Genomic DNA, 20115 nt, shown 5'->3' with positions numbered 1-20115 from the left:
TCAAATTATCTTCTCCATGTTTCAGTCGTCTTACTTCATTTTAGTCATTTCACATTCTTGCAATTGTTACTACTTAATCCTTAGTAAAATACTCAAGGTTTAGAAGTAATGCTCTGATGGCATTATGAATCCATACATTTGATTGAAAACTAAACATGAGAGAACTAATTACCTTTTGATCCTATGGAAAGTAGCAAGGGCTCGTGATCGATGATCAAATTTAACTTCTTCATGTGTTAGTCCTTTCACCTCAAATATATATTTCGGGAATGTATGCTTTCTAAGTCCTTTCTTGTTATGGAAACAAATAGCTATCAGAACATGTCGTAAAATAAGTTCTTTCACATTTGGGCCTAGACTAGGTATACCAGCACTAATCGCCTTTTATTCATGATAGTAAATTTGTGGGAGTGTTTTGAAGTTTGAGTTTCTATGGTTGACCATGTTAGTTTGAAAAGGAAACCTCAACAAGCTACACAACTCCTTCACGGACATTCCAAGTTGTTCATATCAGAATCAGAGTGAACTGATTATATGTATATGTTAGCTAGTCAACTAACCTTAGTAAACTCCTAACGCAAGGAAATTTCATTTTACTTCAATATGTATGTTTACAACGTATATTGATAACTGTTGTTTGTAATAGTTTAGAATGCAATATATGGAGTAACCTAAGAAGAGCTTTATCAAATGCACGATCTTTCTTTTCGTTTATGAGAACTATTCCCAAACTACAAATTTGCCAAGATTGATGATCCTCATATCTAATCCTTTCAAAGGTTTTATAGAAGTAGATTTTAGTGGATAAGGTTATAGACATCATTCAATATCAATTCCCATTATAGTTTGTTTTACTTATCCTTAAAAATAATCACCCTAAATAAAATTATTGTAGAACGCTAGGATCCATATTTGGCTCCATGATGTGTAAAGGGATGTCGTAAACACACCATAAAGTTATTTGGGTAGTTAAAGACTTTGCCAATTCGATATCCAAGAAATTCGTAGATCTTTGAGATCCATTGATATCAATGATATGTTAATCTTGGATTATGTTCATTTCAGATTCCATGATGGGGTCGTCGTAGATCACTGAACAGATGGAAAATCAACCATACAAAATTGCATGGTCCCCGACTCAAGTTACGCTTGAGATTCGTGAGTTCCATATCATTCTCTACCTATACTCTCAAATTGACGTGCCACTTAACCACACGAGCTCCATCAACAAGTTATAAAGAGAGTGTGCAACTTTTATGGATAACATAAGATTCACATTAAATAGATTGTGAATTAACCATCCAAAATCGCATGGTCCCCGACTTAAGTTACGCTTGAGATTCGCAAGTTCCATTTCATTCTCAACTATACTCTAAATTGATGTTCCGGGTAAAGACACGATCTCCACCAATAGAATATAAAGAGAATGTGTAATTTTCATGGATAATATGAACTTCACATTCTATTAATAAAACGAGATTTCGTTTTATACTTGTATTTAGAATACTTTTAGATTGACCATTATCACTATCAAACCCTTTCGGTAACTTCATCCTCAAAATGCAATAGGGCGGTAAGGGTGATAAGCGCGAAGCATATTAAAAACCAACCTCATTGGGAATCATAGAGACCTCCTTAAACCCCTACGTTAGAATGGGCCAACCAAGTCATGGTAAGACTGACAATGTCAATATTTAAAGCATACAAGGACGTATGTTGTAACTTTATTTTACATATAATAGACACAATTCTAATATATATAAGGGGTAAATTTAAAACTCTTTAAATTTAGTTGTCTATTATTAACTAGGTGTGAAACTCATGTATTACACAGGCTTATTAAAAGAAAGTTTTGGTAACCACAAAGACCATGTTCATGAAAAAATAAGTAACGATTGAGTTTGTGACCTTTTGGTAAACCACATGGACTATTTATGTAATTTGGTCTTAATTAATCTATACTAATAAAATTAATTAATATGAATTCACAAATGGAATGTACTATCCAAGGTTGTCAAGATCGGGATCCTACCTCAGATCGTTTTTGGGTTGCAAGATCGGGATCGGGATCCTAAGATCCTACACAATAAAATATAATTTTAATTTATAATTTTAATCGTGAAAAATATTTCAAACATTCAATTTTTCATTCAAAAGTTATAAAAACTTCCAAATATTAGTCATAAGTCACAACAAAAAATGATAAACGGTAAATTGGTATATGGTAAAAAACATAAAGTAGCAAAATAAAAATTTTCATGTGCAAAAAATATCAAGGGAACGTAGGATCGGATCGGATCTCGATCCTACGATCCTACCTGCGATCCTACCCCAAATACGATCCTTTTACGATCTGGAATGTTTTTCATACCTAGGATCGTAGGATCGTACGATCCTACAATTAGGATCACAATTTTTGACAACCATGGTACTATCTACATTAATATACATATACATCTCTCTATTCTAATAAATGAATAAGTTTATTCTTCTATTGACAAGTGTCACGATATTAGAAATTCTTATTAATATTACTAGTTTAAAACCCGTGGAAGCCACGGTTATAAAATTAATTAAACTTTAATAGTAAGAACTCAAAATAATTAATCAATTATTTTAAATAAATTATTAATTAACTGATATTTTTTTAGTTATATAAAATTTAATCGTTAATTTAAATAAATATACGAAATTCTATCACCTTATAATTTATATTAATTTTATTTTAATTTTTATTCTAGTCTTATTAATTTAATGTAATTAGAGTGGGAAATTTAAATTTTAAAATTTGAAATTAAGAATTAGTAAGTTGACAAGTGGCATACATTAATTAGGAGGTATAATAGGATGACATATGGCATAAGAAGAATAAAATCAACATTAACTATGAGGCTTAATATGATGACACATGTCAAAAGGAGATTAAAACTATTCTTTTATTAGAATAGGGATATGTCACATGTCAACCTATTAATTCTTCATTTTAAATTTTAAATTTCTCATTCTAAATACACTAAATTAATAATTGATAATTGATTGTTTATTTCAAATTTCAAATTTCACATTCTAATTACATTAAATTAATTACATTAGAATAAAAAATAAAATAAAATAAATATATATTATAAGGTGATATAATTTCACATATTTATTTAAATTAGCGATTATAATTTTATATAACTAAAAGAAGATCTCTTAATTAATAATTTATTTAAATCAATTTATTTGAAATAATTGATTAATAATTTTAAATTTTTACTATAAAAGTTTAATTAACTTTATAACCGTGGTTTTCACAGGTTATAAACTAGTTAATTAATATATTAATAAAAAGAGGAATTTAAAAATAGAAAGTTATTATGTACATTAATTAATATATTTATAAAACTAATTAATATGAGGTGGCATTTAATAGGTGAGATTTGAATTAAAAAGAAAAAAAAAAACTATAAAAATAACAAGTGGATATTAAATAATTCAAAAAAATCTAGAAAATGACAAGTGTCAAAATGAAGGAGAAGAAGATATGTGGCAAAATCATATTTAAATAATCACATTCAGATAATATTTATCAGTTTTCCAAATTAATTGTGAGGACGCAATGTAACAATTAATCAATCACTAGGGCTTAATATTCAAATTTATAAATCTCTATTGTAAATAATATTAAGTACTTAAATTCACTATTTACATAATAAGTAAATATTCAAATTTAAATAATCACATTCGGATAATATTTATCAATTTTCCAAATTTAAAACATTTTAAATTTGGTATTGATCCATATCATAAATCTTCAAGTTTGAAAAATAAAAAAATGGGAAAAACCTAATCTGGGCTGCTCACGTCGAAAGCATAAAGTGCTCACGTCGTCAGCAACGACAAAGGGTTTTTTTCAAATACGAATTTTTCAATCTTTCTTATTTCATTCAATTTTAAACAAGCATTTACATAAAATATGGATCTAGGGTAAATGTAATCATGAACCAATGACTCTAATACCACTGTTGGGTTTTCTACGCATCAAATACACTCTAAACTAGGTAGTGGAAAAATCGAAACTACGATATACCTAAGTGTACATGTAACCCATTGATTTATGATTTCATGCTAAATTACATCTACCCTAAAAAACAAAAATAGAAAGAAGAAAAAACATACCTCTTATGTAGCCCTTGATCTCCATGCTTGAGATCTTGATCCTCCACGAAGTTTCTTGGATAAGAGGACCCAAACCAGGATCCTTCTAATGGTATCACACCTAATGATACCAAAGAGTGGGATACAAATAACTAGGAGAAGGGTTAATTTTACAAACCCTAAGAGGGTTAGAAATCATCCTTGAGAGGGGCAGGAAGAATGTAGCACCCGGTTCCTGGTATGAATTTCATTCAAGTATTATTCATTTTTTGGCTTAGAACTCGGCGAGTTGATGGCCAACTTGACGAGTAGGAGCGACTTGGACCCGGGAGTTTAATGACCTACTCGACGAGTCGGCAGCCTGACTCGACGAGTAGGCCCTGACTGGACAAAACCCTAATTTAAGGGATTGCACCATATTTAAGCATCTTGTTCAGCCTCCCTTCTTCCCTATTGCTCTCAAGAACTCTCCATATCAAACCCTAATCGTTTGTGTAAAGATCTAAGGCCTTTGTGGTGGTTTTTGGTGATTTTGGAACATACGAAGGAAGAGAAAGGCTTGAGGAATCAAGAGGAGGCCAGAGGAGTTCGAGTTTGTGCACCCTCCGCAGTTCTTTAGAGGTATAAAGCCGATAGCTTGCTCTTTCATGTGTTAGATCCCTTTATGGGGCGATTTAGGGCTTTTAGGAGCCATTCTTGGTGACCAATCATGAGTGCAAGCATGGTTGGGGACTAAGACTTCAGATCCAAGGTCTTTGAGGGGTTACAAGGCAGAAAGGGACTGATTTTGGAGCCTTAGAGACCCCCATGCATCTTAAGAGTCTCATTTAGGGCCATTTGAGTTCATATTCCCATGCATGCACGTAAAGTTTGTAACTTTACATGCTAGATCGATCTTAGAAGACTAGATCTATCTTTTGGTCAAGTGTTGTACATCAGAATTGAGAAATGAGACTTGGTCATTCTCAACTCGGCGAGTCGTTCTTGGACTCAGCGAGTCAATGGCTTGACTTCCCTTTTCTGTTGTGGTTCGTAGGAACCCAATGACTGTTAGAGTGGTCTTAGAGGGGTCCGGAGGAGTGACCCAACGCATTAGAATTAGCCATATACCTGGAAATCATAGGACCCGGCGAGTGTAAGAATAGACTCGGCGAGTCCAAGGCAATCTCCAAACTTTCGAAGATGAACTCGACGAGTTGTTCATACAACTCGGCGAGTCAAGGGCATGACTTGTTCATAGGATGGGGATGAACTCAACAAGTTGTTCTTACAACTCGGCAAGGCGGATGAAGGTTCATTCTAGGATGTTTTAGAAGGAGAACTCACCGAGTCGTTGCTAAACTGGATGAGTAGGGGTGTGAAGAAGGTCGGATGAAAGGATAAGGACTCGACGAGTTGCCGGCCCAACTCGACGAGTCAGGTCAACTGGAAGTTGACTTTGAATTTGTCTTGGTCAGGGGTAAAATAGTCATTTTACCCTAAGAGTAGTTATCAGTGTCTGATTAAGTGTTTTATGGATTTATAGCCGGAGGATCACCGGAGCAGCAGACAGACATCTGGCGATCAGTTTTTCAGCAGTCAGCCTTTCGAGGTGAGTTACCTTCCAGTAGAAGTGGGTCTAAGGCACCAATGTCGGCCCACCAGTAGGAGTCATATGTTAGATGATTGTCTTTGTGATATTCATCTAGGTTTGCCACTACCTGATATGTTATGTGCTAGCATGATATGATGTTATTTGCTAGTAGCAGTAGGGGAGATAGTCCCCAAGATTTTGGTCGATATGGCCGACGGGGGTAGTCATACCCAGTCATGCTAGATAGAATATGATTATGTAACAGTCAAAAAAATTCAATCAATTTAAACTTTTCAAAAACAACCCATTTTCATAAAGTTATTACAAAAAGGTTTTCAATACAATTATTATCAGAGTCTTCCCAGAACCACATCATAAAACACAATCATGACGAGCGGTATGATCACACCTTTACCTTGCCACGGTCTCTTGAAGAACCTGAAAACATTAAACCACAACTGTAAGCCCAAAAGCTTAGTGAGATACCCCCAAAATACAAAACACATATACCATACACGCACAACATGCCATATCATAACAGAACACAGAACAGCCATGCACTTAGGGTCTACTGTGTGACTGGTCCGCCGCACCGACCTTCAGTCCACCTGGTCCACGCTCCGAGTCTAGCCATATACATCGAGTCTACAGTGTGATTGGTCCGCCCGCATCGGGCCTTCAATCCACCTGGTCCACTCTCTGAGTCTATAGTATGCTGGTACGCCCGCACTGGGCCTTCAATCGGCCTGGTCCACTATCCGAGCCTCGGCACGTCTGGTCCGCCCTCTTGGGGCCTACAGCCTATCCGGACCGCTCGCTAGGCCTTCGGGATAACCGGTCCGCCCTGGGTATGTTGGCCTAGAGCACAAAGCAGGACCCGCCTCAACCCAACCCCAGTCCAACAACCATGTGCACATAAACATTCAAACATATAACAATTCACATCCAATCAAACCGATCTAGCAGATCACATAGCATAACATCATCCTAACCAGGATACCGACCTAACCGGTCACTAGCATAGCATCATCCTATATACCAGGATACCGACCTTAACCAGGTCTCTAACATATACCATCCTAACTACCAGGATGCAATCATAGCAAAACAATAACATAACAACGATACCCGGATCACAATCCGATAAAGGGCCGGCCTTGGTGTCGTAGACCCTGTCGATATAGTGAGGATAACTCACCTCGCAACTGCCGACTGAAAAGATAAGACCGAGCTGCTCCGGCCACTGACACGATCTCCACCACTAGCCAACACCAACACTGAACTCAAAACAAATGCCAACAATTACCAAAATACCCCTAGAAGTCAACTGGTCAACCCTTGGTCCAAGTCAAAGTCAAAGTCAACCTCCTGACTGACTCTACTCGCCGAGTCAACCCGATGACTCGTCGAGTCCCCATGCTCAGAACTTCCCCAATTCGCGACTCAACTCGCCGAGTCACCCCGAGACTCGCCGAGTTCCATAACTCTGAGTCCCCTCGCACTCAACTCACTGAGTCCTCCCTTGACTCACCGATTCACGGCTCAACCAGAGAAGGTTAGGACCTCACGACCAGACTCGCCGAGTCCAAGAACAGACTCGCCGAGTACCTCTAGATCTTAATCCATACAGAAGCTTTCCAGGCCATGCAGATGATCCAAACCACAAATCTACCCTTCTACAACCCATCCATCACGTAAAGTGGAAAACTTTACGTGAATCCAAGGAGATCTAAGCATAAAACACTCTAGGGTTAGGGTTTGGGACAAGATGGCTTCACCAATCACTCAAGAACATGGACTTTAATGCACTCTAGACCTTCTCCATTCCAGATCTGAGGTAGCAACCTCAGATCTAACCTCCAAACACAAAACACCACATGTTATCTTTTCCAAAAACTCCCAAAATGATGAATAATAGCCCAAGCAACGAAATAATACCTCAAAGGAAAGCTCCAACAGAAGAGAAATCCAAATCCTTGCAAAGCCCCTTGCTCCAAGCCTCGTAGCCTTCAAAATCGCTTCCACAAACACTCTTTCAAGCCCCCAAAGCTCACTAATTCACTCTCAAGCGAATGTTAGGGTTTCTGGACTTTAAGGAAGAGTAAAGAGATTGGGGAGAGGGCATAATGTCCTTTAAATAGGGCTCATCCTCCGAAATTAGTGTTTTCTCCACACAACACCAACTCGCCGACTCTAGCCGCCGACTCGCCGAGTTGGCCACTTAACACGCGACCAGAATCGCAACCCTACTCGCCGAGTCCACCCATGGACTAGTCGAGTTGCCCGTTCACCTTTACACTTTGAACCCTGAGCTTGCACTCCTGAACTCAGGATGTTACAGATTATGTGTTACATGTTATATGGTAGTAGTAGAGGGGTGAAATAGTCCCCAGTATTCGGTCGAGAGGACCGAAGGGGAGGCCAACACCCAGGTATGCTAGGCAGTATCCGGTCAAAAGGACCAAAGGGGTTGGTCGGGCACCCAGATATGCTTGACAATATATGTATGTTATGTGATTATATGGTATGTGGTACGATGGGGGTACTCACTAAGCTTCGTTCTTACAGTTTTCAGTTTGTTTCATGTACCTCTTCAGTGAAGGGTTGACGAAACTTCAAGCCAAGGTGCAAGGAAGAATGAAATCCATAAGGCCCTATTTATATATTTGGATCCCTTCCTAGGTTTTGTACTCCTTCCCATGTGGGATATAAGGCCAACAACGAAATTCACTCCTTTTCCCATGTGCAATGGAGTGATTTTCATCCAACCCTAGTTTCATAAGTGTTCTAGAATATTTCTGATTAACCAACTATTGATTAATGAATATTCAACCCTTTAATTAATTAAATTGTTAATTAATTCCCAAAATATTTTCCAATTAGTTTCTAATTAATTATTAACCATATTAATTAATAAACCAATTTCTACTTTATTTATTCTACTCAATTTGGGTCTTGATGGCAATGCAAAAGGATCTGGTTATTATTAAAAATATTACCAATAGTTAATGACCTTGGACAATGGTTTTTATAACTTGGATCTTGTGAATATGGTATTTTATCTAAATTAAAAATGAAATTTTTTGTTGTGAATATGGGATGTTACAAGGTTAATGCCAAAGTGGTGATTACGTTGTTCCAAAAAGTGCATTAAAGTACGCTACCAAAAGACAAAAACATTACCAAAAGACTAAAGTGCATTACCAAGTCTTAACTAACATAAACAACCAAAGTACTTGAACATAAAGTTGTACTAAACTTGAACTTGCAACAATACTACCCCTCCAAATCATTAATTCCCACATTGTCCCTTGTAGGTCCTGGAATTGTGTCCCTTGTGCTTATATTTCCCACATGTCATACTCATAAAAGTTTTGCTCGGCTTTTGACTTTCACTTTAATTCTCACTTTGACTGTGAACGTGGCTCTTCCCTTGCTGACTTTGACTCCTTTCTCTTCTGTAATCCTCCTTTTTTTTCCTTTTTAGCTTGCCTACTACTTTGTGGTGTGGTGGAGGGAGTAAAGTTGTTGGGGAGACACTTTTAGGCCATATGGCTCTAACTTTGATAGGATCCACCTTGAAAGAGTACATCTCTTTCCATGTATCTAACCAATATATCTTATGCACATAGGTTTATAGTTCTCCCACATTTTCATCATTGTCTATCATTTCATTGAGGGTTGCAATTGCATGCTTGCATGGAATTCCAGTAAGCTCCCACTTTCTATAACTACAATCCTTTTGCCCCATGTCTACCATATGTTGATCATTCCATGGGCCTTTAACCTGATACTTTTGTGTAACAAACCGTTATTTCAAACCTATGTAATAGTGTAGGTCAATTTGTACTTCTTTTTAAATTAATAAAGAGAAATTTTGGGATACTGTGTATATTTACATAATTGACCCTCAAAAATAAATTATTAAATAATCTCAATTGGGATGAACCAAGTGATAGAGATTGTAACAAGGTTTCCAAAAATATAAAGAACACTAAAATCCGAGTTATAACGAAGAAGTTATGATCAATCGAAAATCCGCGACAAAACGGGCAAAACACTATTCAGTGTAAAAACTGATTTTTTAATAAAAGGCTTTCTAGCCTTAAAAATCTAAATGAAAGTTGTAGTTTATCTTAAACCGAGAACGTTCATAAAAAGAACGCCAAAATCTGACTTCGTATGAGGAAGTTATGATTTTTCTAAGTTTCAGTATAGCAGTGTACAACTAAAAACTCGAAATAAAAATCGAGTGGTTTTTAGCCGACACAACCTAAACGAGAATTGAAGGTCTCGTCATTAGTAGTACAACGGTAAAAAGACAGACAAAAACGGACGTCGTATGAAGAAGTTATGAATTTATAACGGATTCCCGTCCCGGTCTGTTTAAAATAATAATATTAAAAATAAATCAAAATTAGCCGACAAAGTCTAAACGGAAGTCGTAGAGTATAATTTTACCTATGCGTGCATATAAAGAACGTCAAAAACGGAGTTCGTATGCAAAAGTTATGAATTTTACAAGTTTTTGGCACAAAAATAAAGAAAAATAGAAAAACCGGGAATTTTCGCATGAACATAATGCCATGTCACCCTCGCATGCGAGGCCTCCACGTGTCAGCTGCTGAGTGGACCGAACCCATACGTGGCACCTCCTGATTGGACCTCAGCCGAGGTCCACTTAGAACCGGACACACCAGAGACACTCCTCGCACGCCCCTTGCACCCGCTCCTTCGCACGTGTCTTCTTTCCATTGGACCGAGGGTTGGTCCAATCCGAGCCAGCCAGCAGCGAGCCTCCGGTCCGAAGAAGCCCCCTCCCTTCGCCATCTGTTCAATGTGTGGCAGCCTGCATAGGCTCGGGTCCGAACCTTCGGACTATATATAGCATGCGAGGGCTTCCGAAAATTTTTCACTTTTCACCCCTAAATTCATTCTCTTTCACACTTTCCACTCCCATAAGCTCATATACAACCCCTAAAGCCCCGATATCAAGACTCAAGCCCAAAGCAAGCCTCGAAGCCCCGAAATTCCTGAGAAGTAACCTCTCTCCTGTCGAAACTCTGCCCGATTTAAGCCGGTTTTTCGCCAAACAAACTAATTTCCGGGAAACGAAGCGCTGCCCGAATTACCACCTATCAAGTGAGTTCATACCCCCGTATTTCCTTAATTTCTACTGTTTTAAGGGGGGAAATACAAGCATAACACAATAAATTTGTGTTATAAATAAATGATTTCAAATCATGATAAAACGATTTTAAAGCATCAAAAATACTCCAAATATTGAACTCTTTTATAAACTTATATTTTTCCCAAATATTCATATTCGCACATATATATATATATATATATATATATATATATATATATATATATATATATATATATATATATATATATATATATATATATATATATATATATATATATATATATATAAGATTTAAAAGGCTTAGGACTAATAACTCATTCTAGGTCCTTTTCCTTGTTTGGATGTGGATTTATAGTACCGGTTATTTGTCCGAATGTCGTTTAACTTTTACTTATATATAAAATTATATATGTATATAAATATAAAAGTTATTTCATTAAGTTTAATTACCCTTTGTAACATGTTGAGCAAAGGATTACATGCAAAAATAGTTATTTACCAATTCGTAAAGTACTTATAAATTATAATAGGTATAATTTATGATGCATAGAACAATTATTCATGATACAAGTATACTAGAACACACTGTTTTACATGAAACAAGGGTTTTGATTCAAGACAAAACAAGGGTTTACACTTATCAAATACATGTTCGGAATACTAATTCAAGAACATACTATCAATCATTTATTTCAGAATGATTGGGTTATCACATCTAATGTACATGTAACGTTTATATGCTTTTTATGAGACATTCAATTCAGGTTGTTTAATTCATTTTAGACAACCAAGGTAAAGCCCTGACATTATAACCAGAATCTCCAGTCCAAAGATCGAAACAAGTTGTGTGTAGATCTATATCGGGATTGACAACCCCGCACTCAGGCTGCTAGCTACAGTCAGGCATACACGCCAATGACTGGCAATTGTTATCAACAGTTTAAACGCTCACAAGGCGTTTGTTTCAGACGTTCATGTCTTAGTATGGTTATAATAACTCATTAAAAAGATATTAACAACACGTTAGTGTATAAACAACTAAACGTAAGTACATCTTTAAAGTACCGGTTTACAAAATACAAAGTACAATGGTATACTACAGTTTTCAATAACAGCTGGTGAAGCCAGGCACACTCTCAGTTACATGTTTTAGAAATACATTGGTTTACAAATAGAACGGTTTTATGGGAATAAAACTACTTTTCACATACCACAGAAAATATGGGATTTTCTAGAACAATTTTCATATTCAAAATACAAAGACACCCATTCAAACATAAAGACTTATGTACTCACTCAACTTATTGTTGATACTCTCTTTTCAAATTACTTGTATTCTTAGGGAAATAATAACAGGTACTCCCCAAACTTTTTGAGAAGATGGAGCCATTATGAGTCTTATCTTCTTCTTTTGTATAACTATTTTGGTTTCAATATGCAATGATTGAACACATGTAAATATTATACTTTTAAATACAATGGTTGTTTGTACTTTGATTACTATGATGCATGTGTTATGATACTACAAATGAAGTCCTCCACCCTCGGACGTTTCTGCCGTCTGGTTTGGGGGTGTGACATTTTGTCCCCTATTCCATCTTGCTTGATACTAGCTAGCAAGTGTTGTGTTTGATTCAAATATCATAGTACCAATTAGAGTGAGTGGACCTACACATTTGTTTAACACCTTCATCACACTGCACACTCTCTTCATAAGGTATTATTTGATAAACTCCAAACAACTAATAATGGGTTTGTCCCTCCCATAAACAAGTTTGCTATTGAACACCTCACGAAGGTTATTCAATAACATGTTTGAAATTGTCCTGCCTAGTAGTAGAGTAACAAAAGAACAATTAGTTTTTAACTATAGTATAATGAAAAGTAACTTTAAATTGAAAACATACCTGAAAAATGACTTCCAGCCCAATGTTATGGAGGGATTTTCAAGAGCCATTCATATTCCTAGATGTCAAAATTCCTCAACTCTAGCATTATAACTTCAAATTATGGCATGGTTGTGGCTGCAACACACTTCCAAAAATACTCCTTGTATTCTCTAGTCTTCCATGCCTTCCTCATGTTCTGGTATATGTGTTTTATACAAAACATGTGTTTTGCATTAGGAAACAACTGTGACATGGCTGGTAAAAGACCCTATGTTCACCAAAACTAATGACTAATTAGCATTAGTGTGTAACGGAAACTAATATGCCAACTTATATATAAATATAATACCTTCTGTCTATCACTGATAAAAGTGAAGTTATAATTTGAATACAAGTCAAGATCTTCTCCAAGACACTCAAGAAACCATTTTCAGCTTTAAGTGGTTTCATTCTCAACAACAACATATGACAACGGGTAGATTCCATTGTTAGAATCAACCCCAACTGTAGTTAGTATTTGACTTGGGAAAGGTCCCTTCATAAAGCATCCATTTAACTCTAAAAATTCTCTCAACCTTGCCTTAAATCCTTTCTTTAAAGGTCCCAATCACACACACATACACACACACACACACATATATATATATATATATATATATATATATATATATATATACTTTTGAAGTGCCTGTTAGGGGATGATTACATAGGTTTAGAAACCACATCAATCTTTACAGTAGTACCTTCATTGGTCTTTTGCAGCTCTAGTACATAGTCTCTTCACATTGCATATTGCTTTGTGTAATCTCCTGCAACAATTTTGGTGGCTGCTGCTTTTGCCCTAAATGCTTTGTCTTCTGAAATACTAACCCCATATAGCTTTTGTAGTTGGTCTTGTAGGGCACGAACACACACTCCATGATTTGCTTCAATCTGATCCATAATTTGTTTGGAAATAAATGTTGTTGTACAAGATCCAATTTTTCGTGTTTGGGGACATGTGTGTTTGTAATTGTACGTCTTTATAAACCAATTTTCTTCTACATTTGAACTAAACGCATGAAGTCTCTAAGTGCATTTAACTTTTTCACAGTTTATATATTTACCCTTTACCTTTTTCCTAGAGGTAGGTCCACATACCCCACTTGTATTAACAATCATAGTTCCATTGCAAACAGTTGTTATGTGACAACCCGAAATTTATCCCGTCATTTTTAACCTCGTCTTCCGTTAATAAAACTCGCTTTATTAATTGTCCGTTAACCTTTTGGACTAGGTTAATTAAATTGGGACTTATTTTGACTTCGTAAGTGTTGATACAAATTAGAAACACCCTCAATAATCCCTTGAAAAGTTTTAGTTTCAATCAAGTCAAATTACGACCATTTAATCGGGTGCGACCAAAAGCCCCGTTTAACGTCAGTATCGGGTAGATTTCCACCAAGCCACAAACTCAAACCCCTATATAAGGGTGATTTAACCTCATTTACACCCTTTTAACTCTCTCTCTCTCTACACTCTCTCTCTCTACAACTTGCTTTCGATCCAAAAACGCCCATTTCGAGCTCCAAAATCGTAGGTAGTCTATCCTAACTTGTTGTGTAGCTTATTTAGCATGCAAATTCGTGTTTAAGACATCCAATAGGGGCCAAACCATGTGTTTACGGCCCAAGAACACTCTTAGACCGTAAACACCCATAAGTGGGGTTTTGAAGCCCCAAAACCCCTCTAAATTACTCCTAGGGCTTAGCTATGACTTGTGGACTTACACCTTCGAGCTTAGAACACCAAAACCTTGCATTTTGGAGAGTAAACTTGAGTTTACGGCCCAAGAACACTCTTGGACCATAAAGCCCTCTTCAAGGGCCATGAACACCTTTTAAGGTGTTAGAATTGCCCTCAAACACCTCCTATGGCTTGGGTAAATGTCTAGAACCAACCACCATTAAAGTTAGGGAATTAAACATTAAAGAAACTATGGACATAGGAGTTTACGGCCGTAAACCCCCCTAGGATTGGTCCATGGGCCGTAAACTCCCTTAAAGAGGCCAAATGATGCCCTAACTCCCCTATATGGCTTGGAAAAATGCATAGAACTTTATAACCTTCCATTTAAGACCTTAATACACAAAAGGAAAGGACATGTAAGAATTTACAGCCGTAAACTCCTTGTTTACAACCATAAAATCCTTAAATTGGTCCATTTGATGACTAAACCACTTCCTATGCCCTAGAATTGAACCTAGCCTAATTCCACAAGTGTTATAAGACCTTAAAGCATCCAAGAACACACCACCCATGAGTTTACGGCCGTAAACTCATGGGGATATGGTCTTAGGGCCGAAAAATCCATAAAGAGTTTACTCTTGAAGAGTAAACTCCCTAACAAGGCCATATACTCCCTTATTGCAACCCAATGGCCTCCTAGCACTTGACCAAAGTGTTTTCCGCACATTAGGATGCGTTTACGTGTTTAAATTAGTATTATAAAAACTAATTGTATGTAAACATATGTCACCATATGTTAATAGGTCACTAAGTATGTTCAAGTCTTCACTTGACACTGAGCACCCAACCGGCACCTCCATCCGATCCACTTACAACAGGTGAGTTCATACCCCTGAATGAACCTTTTAAAGGATTTTAACTATTTTTATAGGGGGGGAATACAAGTTGATCTATACAGTTATTATATAAATCACATGTGATTGATAACTGTATAGCAAAATGGATTTTCACATGTTATACTGTTTTATCCAATTTAAGATTTTCCAAACTCGTTTTCAACTCTTGATAAAGTATGAAAGGTTTTTCAGAGGATTCCAATGATTTTCAAAACTTGTTTTACAAACTGACATCAAGTCGTAAATTTCTTATGTGTAAGGTTTTCCAAAGTTTTCATCAGAGTTTTCTTCTATGCTTTTATTTAGTTAAATGCATGCCTGTATTGGTATAGTTATATAATGTAACATCCCGAAATATCAAGAGTAGAGTTGAAGGGCTAAAAGAGTAATTTGGGAAAGAGTGACTCGGCAAGTAGAGTCGCGATTTGGTCGCGTGTTAAGTAGCCGATTCAGCGAGTCAATGAGATGGACTCAGCGAGTAGGCGCTGAGTGGAGAAAACCCTAATTCTCGGGGTTGAGCCCTATATAAAGAACATTATGTTTCCTTCTCAGCCTCTTTATCACCCCTTGAGTCCCAGAAACCCTAATTTCGTGGAGAAACCCCATTGTTGAGCAAATTGGGGCTTGGAGAGGTGGTTGTTGAAGAGATCTTAGAGAAGAAGAGGCTTGGAGCAAGGGGCTTTGCTTAGAATTGAGTTTCATTGCAGATTGGGGCGTTCCTTTGAGGTAACATCTCGTTTTTGAGCTGCTATTTCTTAGATGCATCATTTTGGGAGTGTTAGAGACCATGTCCTTGGATGTATTGGAGTTTAGAGGTCAGATCTGAGGTTGCTACCTCAGATCTGGAATGGAGAAGGGTTGGAATGCATGAAAGTCCCTGTTTGTGAGTGGTTGATGGAGCTATTTTGTCCCAAACCCAAACCCTAGAGTGAAAATGCATAGATCTCTTTGGATTCACGTAAAGTTTGCCACTTTACGTGATGGATGAGTTGTAGGAGGTTAGATCTATGTTTTGGATCAATTGCATGGCCTGGAGTGCTTCTGTTTGGATTCAGACCGGTGGTACTCGGCGAGTCACATGGGTGGACTCGACGAGTTGCTTGAAGATGAGCTCGAACTCGACGAGTTGGAAGAACAACTCGGCGGGTTGGATGAAGATGGTCTGGAACTCGGCGAGTTGTATGAACAACTCGGCGAGTAGGTTGAAGATAGCCTTAGACTCGGTGAGTCTGTTGTTGGACTCGGCGAGTCTTGTCGAAGAGTCCCAATATCTTCTGGTCGAGTTGAGAATCGGCGAGTCAAGGGATGACACGGTGAGTTGTGTGCCAGTGGACTCAGAGTTGTGGAACTCGGCAAGTCTCGGGGTGACTCGACGAGTTGAGTCGCGGATTGGGGAAGTTCTGAGCATGGGGACTCGATGAGTCGACGGGTTGACTCGGCGAGCAGGGTCAACCAGGAGGGTTGACTTGGACTGAGGACTTTGACTTTGACCAAGAGTTGACCGTTGACTTTTAGGGCTTGGTCAGCGATGTGGCCTTTGGGCCAAGAGAGGGGTAAAATGGTCTTTTACCCTTAAGAGGGTGCCATGAGAGGGTTGATTCTAGTCTCGAGAGTTATATTCATGAGAGTATATGCCTTACGTGTTAGGCAGCGGCGAGTTCGAGACTCAAGTGTGGGGATATCTGCTTTCTGCTTGCCAGGTGAGTCTTCTCACTATACTTTACCTTGAGTAGGTAATCAGAGTTATGTGTCAGAGTATGTATGTTATGTGTATGCTATGTGTTGTACTGCATGATGTCTATGTGATTTATGCTGTGCATGATTATAGAGTTGGAACCGGAAGGTTCCCAAAGTTAGAACCTGAGGGTTCATAGAGCTTGGGTGTACGGACCCAAAGAGTTATAGCCTCGAGTGGCTAATGTGTGTTGTGTGTGGTATTCTGGGGAACTCACTAAGCTTCGTGCTTACAGTGTTTTGTTTTATGTTGTGTGCAGGTTTCTTTCAGTATCACGGGACGGCACCGCCTTGATTGTACACACCAGAGAAAGAGTCATGTTTTGAGGATCCTCGTTTTCTATACAAGTGAAATGGAGTCATGTTTTTTTGTAATCCGATTGTGAATGAGATTTTAAACAAGTGTTTCTAAGAATTAAACGATTATTTTTAAATGAAAAATTGTTTGAAATTTTCGGTGTTACATATAAATAATGTTTAAAAGACTTAGGACGGCTAGTCCGCCCTATTTCCTTTTCCTCGTTGGGATGTGGTCTGGTGGGTATCAGTTATCCATCCGAAGGTCGTTTAAACATTAGTTATATATCATGTATACACGTATAGACATAAAGGTTTTCATCGATCAGTTCACTTCCCTTGGATAGCAAGGGCATCCTTCCATCCATCATTTATAGATCTTTCGTTAAATGCACGCCTATATTTGTATAGTTATATAAATAATGTTTGAAAGACTTAGGAAGGCTAGTTCGCCGTATTTCCTTTTCCTCGTTGGGATGTGGTCTGGTGGGTATCGGTTATCCGTCCGAAGGTCGTTCAAACATTGGTTATATATTATGTATACATGTATAGAAATAAAGGTTTCCATCGACCAGTTCATTTCCCTTGGGTAGCAAGGGCACCGTTTATAGACCAAAGACACTAGTAACTATTATAGGAATAGTTAGGAAGTTCTATTTACTCTTTCTAATACGAGAATTCCAAAGGAGCCAGTTCATTTGTGAGTCTCTATCATTAGTCCAATACCTATATTAGAATTCAGTATACGAGATGCATCTTCAAGACACAGATCTCCCCGTCGTCAAGTTGGTAACCAGAGTCTCCTGGAGGGAGAGCGGGCATTGTGTGTATAGATCTATACGGGACTGACACTCCCGCACCCTGACTGCTAGCTAGAGTCCACGGTCTACCAAGCCAAGGGGTGACAAATGTCACATTTATTCCGACGCTTGCAGGGCGTCAAGTACTCTAGTGTCAATCAGTATGGTTACGAGTGTCTCTATGTTTACCTTATAATTCATGGCCTTAAGGTAAAGAGAATTAACACTATATTCTTGAAACAACCCACTTAGGATTACCCTTTGTTTTAGACCTTGCTAGCTGTATCGTTCATTTGATACTGTCTGGGGTCTGTGTTTCTTTGTTTTAGACCTTGCTAGCTGTATCATTCATTTGATACTGTCTAGGGTCTGTGTTTCTTGTTTTAGACCTTGCTAGCCGTATCGTACATTTGATACCGTCTGGGGTATGTGTTTCCTTTCGTTAGACTGAGCCAGGTGTATCATTCATTCGATACTCTCCTGGAGTCTATGATTTCTTTTGCCTTAGTCAACAGTATTTCTGCTGAGTCATATGTTATTTTCCCCTAGTATTTTACTAGTGATATTCTCCTACTTTCTTTAAAGTCAAATATCGTATTTTGATAATGATAGTATTTAAAGGAAAAATTACTCTTTAAAACATAACTCTGTCGAGTCTTGGTAGAAGACTGCTTTTATTTAGAAAATATAAGATTTTTCTTGGAAAGGATGCTAATACACCGTAGATTCTAAACTACTACTTTTCATAAAGTTATTTTAAATAAAATGCGTACTTATACAAATGACATTAAATACTTATGAACTCACCGACATTTATAAAAGTGTTGATACTCGCTTTCAAAATAACTTGTATTCACAGGTCAGCAATAGACAGGTACAACCGGGAGCTTTTGTGAAGCCAGCCTAGAACTGAGTTGCATCTATGTTATGTTCTGTAATTACTATGATATTACTATAACATGTAACCGATGTAAAACTATTATTATTAATGCAATGGCTATTGTACTTTGATTACTATACTGCATATGTTGTGATACTTGACATGACGTCATCCACCCCAGAACGTTTCCGCCGTTCCGGTTTTGGGGTGTGACATGTTAACCTACTATTCTCATTTTTTGTAAATGATATATTCCTTCTTGTCTCTAAAGCATGGAAATCTACTTTATTTTTCAATTTTTCTTGTCTTTATATTTTTGACCAACATGATATCCACATTATATACCTCACCAACAGAACACAACTTTTGTTTCCCCAACTCCTCGATCATTTTCCTTCTTTTCATGTTATCCCCTGAGTCATCATTTAGTGAATCCCACTCATCATTATCAATTACCTCCACATCCTCTTCTTGACCAAACTCGTCATTTCTTTAACCACCCAAACTGTGATATCCAGTAAACTCTGCTTCTATGACAATATTTAGGTTGAAATCCTCCATGTCAACTTCAACATCTTCAATGATGTTGTCCTCATCAATCATAAATTCATTATCTTCATCCTCACTATTTTGACTCTCAAACTCCATATCACCAGGACCCTCTTATCTTCACTTATTATTGAAAGGAATATTATCTTGGACTTCAAACCCATGAAATGGAATGCTATCTTGGTCTTTAAACACCTCAAATGGTTGAAGTTTGTCATTAAGTCATCATCTATGTGGATGTTAGTTTGAATTTCATTGGCTACTTGAGGTTCATTATACATGACAACTCTATACCCTTCATCTGTAAATCCTTCCACACCCTCACCATTGGATTTGTTCATGCCAAGTTCTTCATTCAAGTCAATCTCTTGGTTTACTTTTTTTTTCTCATCTACTATAACAACTTTAGGATGAATTGGCTCAACACCCTTACCTATATCAACTTCATCACTTTCCAATGTTTGTTCACAACTACCT

This window comes from Lactuca sativa, chromosome 6 (assembly GCF_002870075.4).
Source record: "Lactuca sativa cultivar Salinas chromosome 6, Lsat_Salinas_v11, whole genome shotgun sequence".
NCBI classification, from domain to species: Eukaryota; Viridiplantae; Streptophyta; class Magnoliopsida; order Asterales; family Asteraceae; genus Lactuca; species Lactuca sativa.
Note: the sequence above shows the minus strand (reverse complement) of the source record.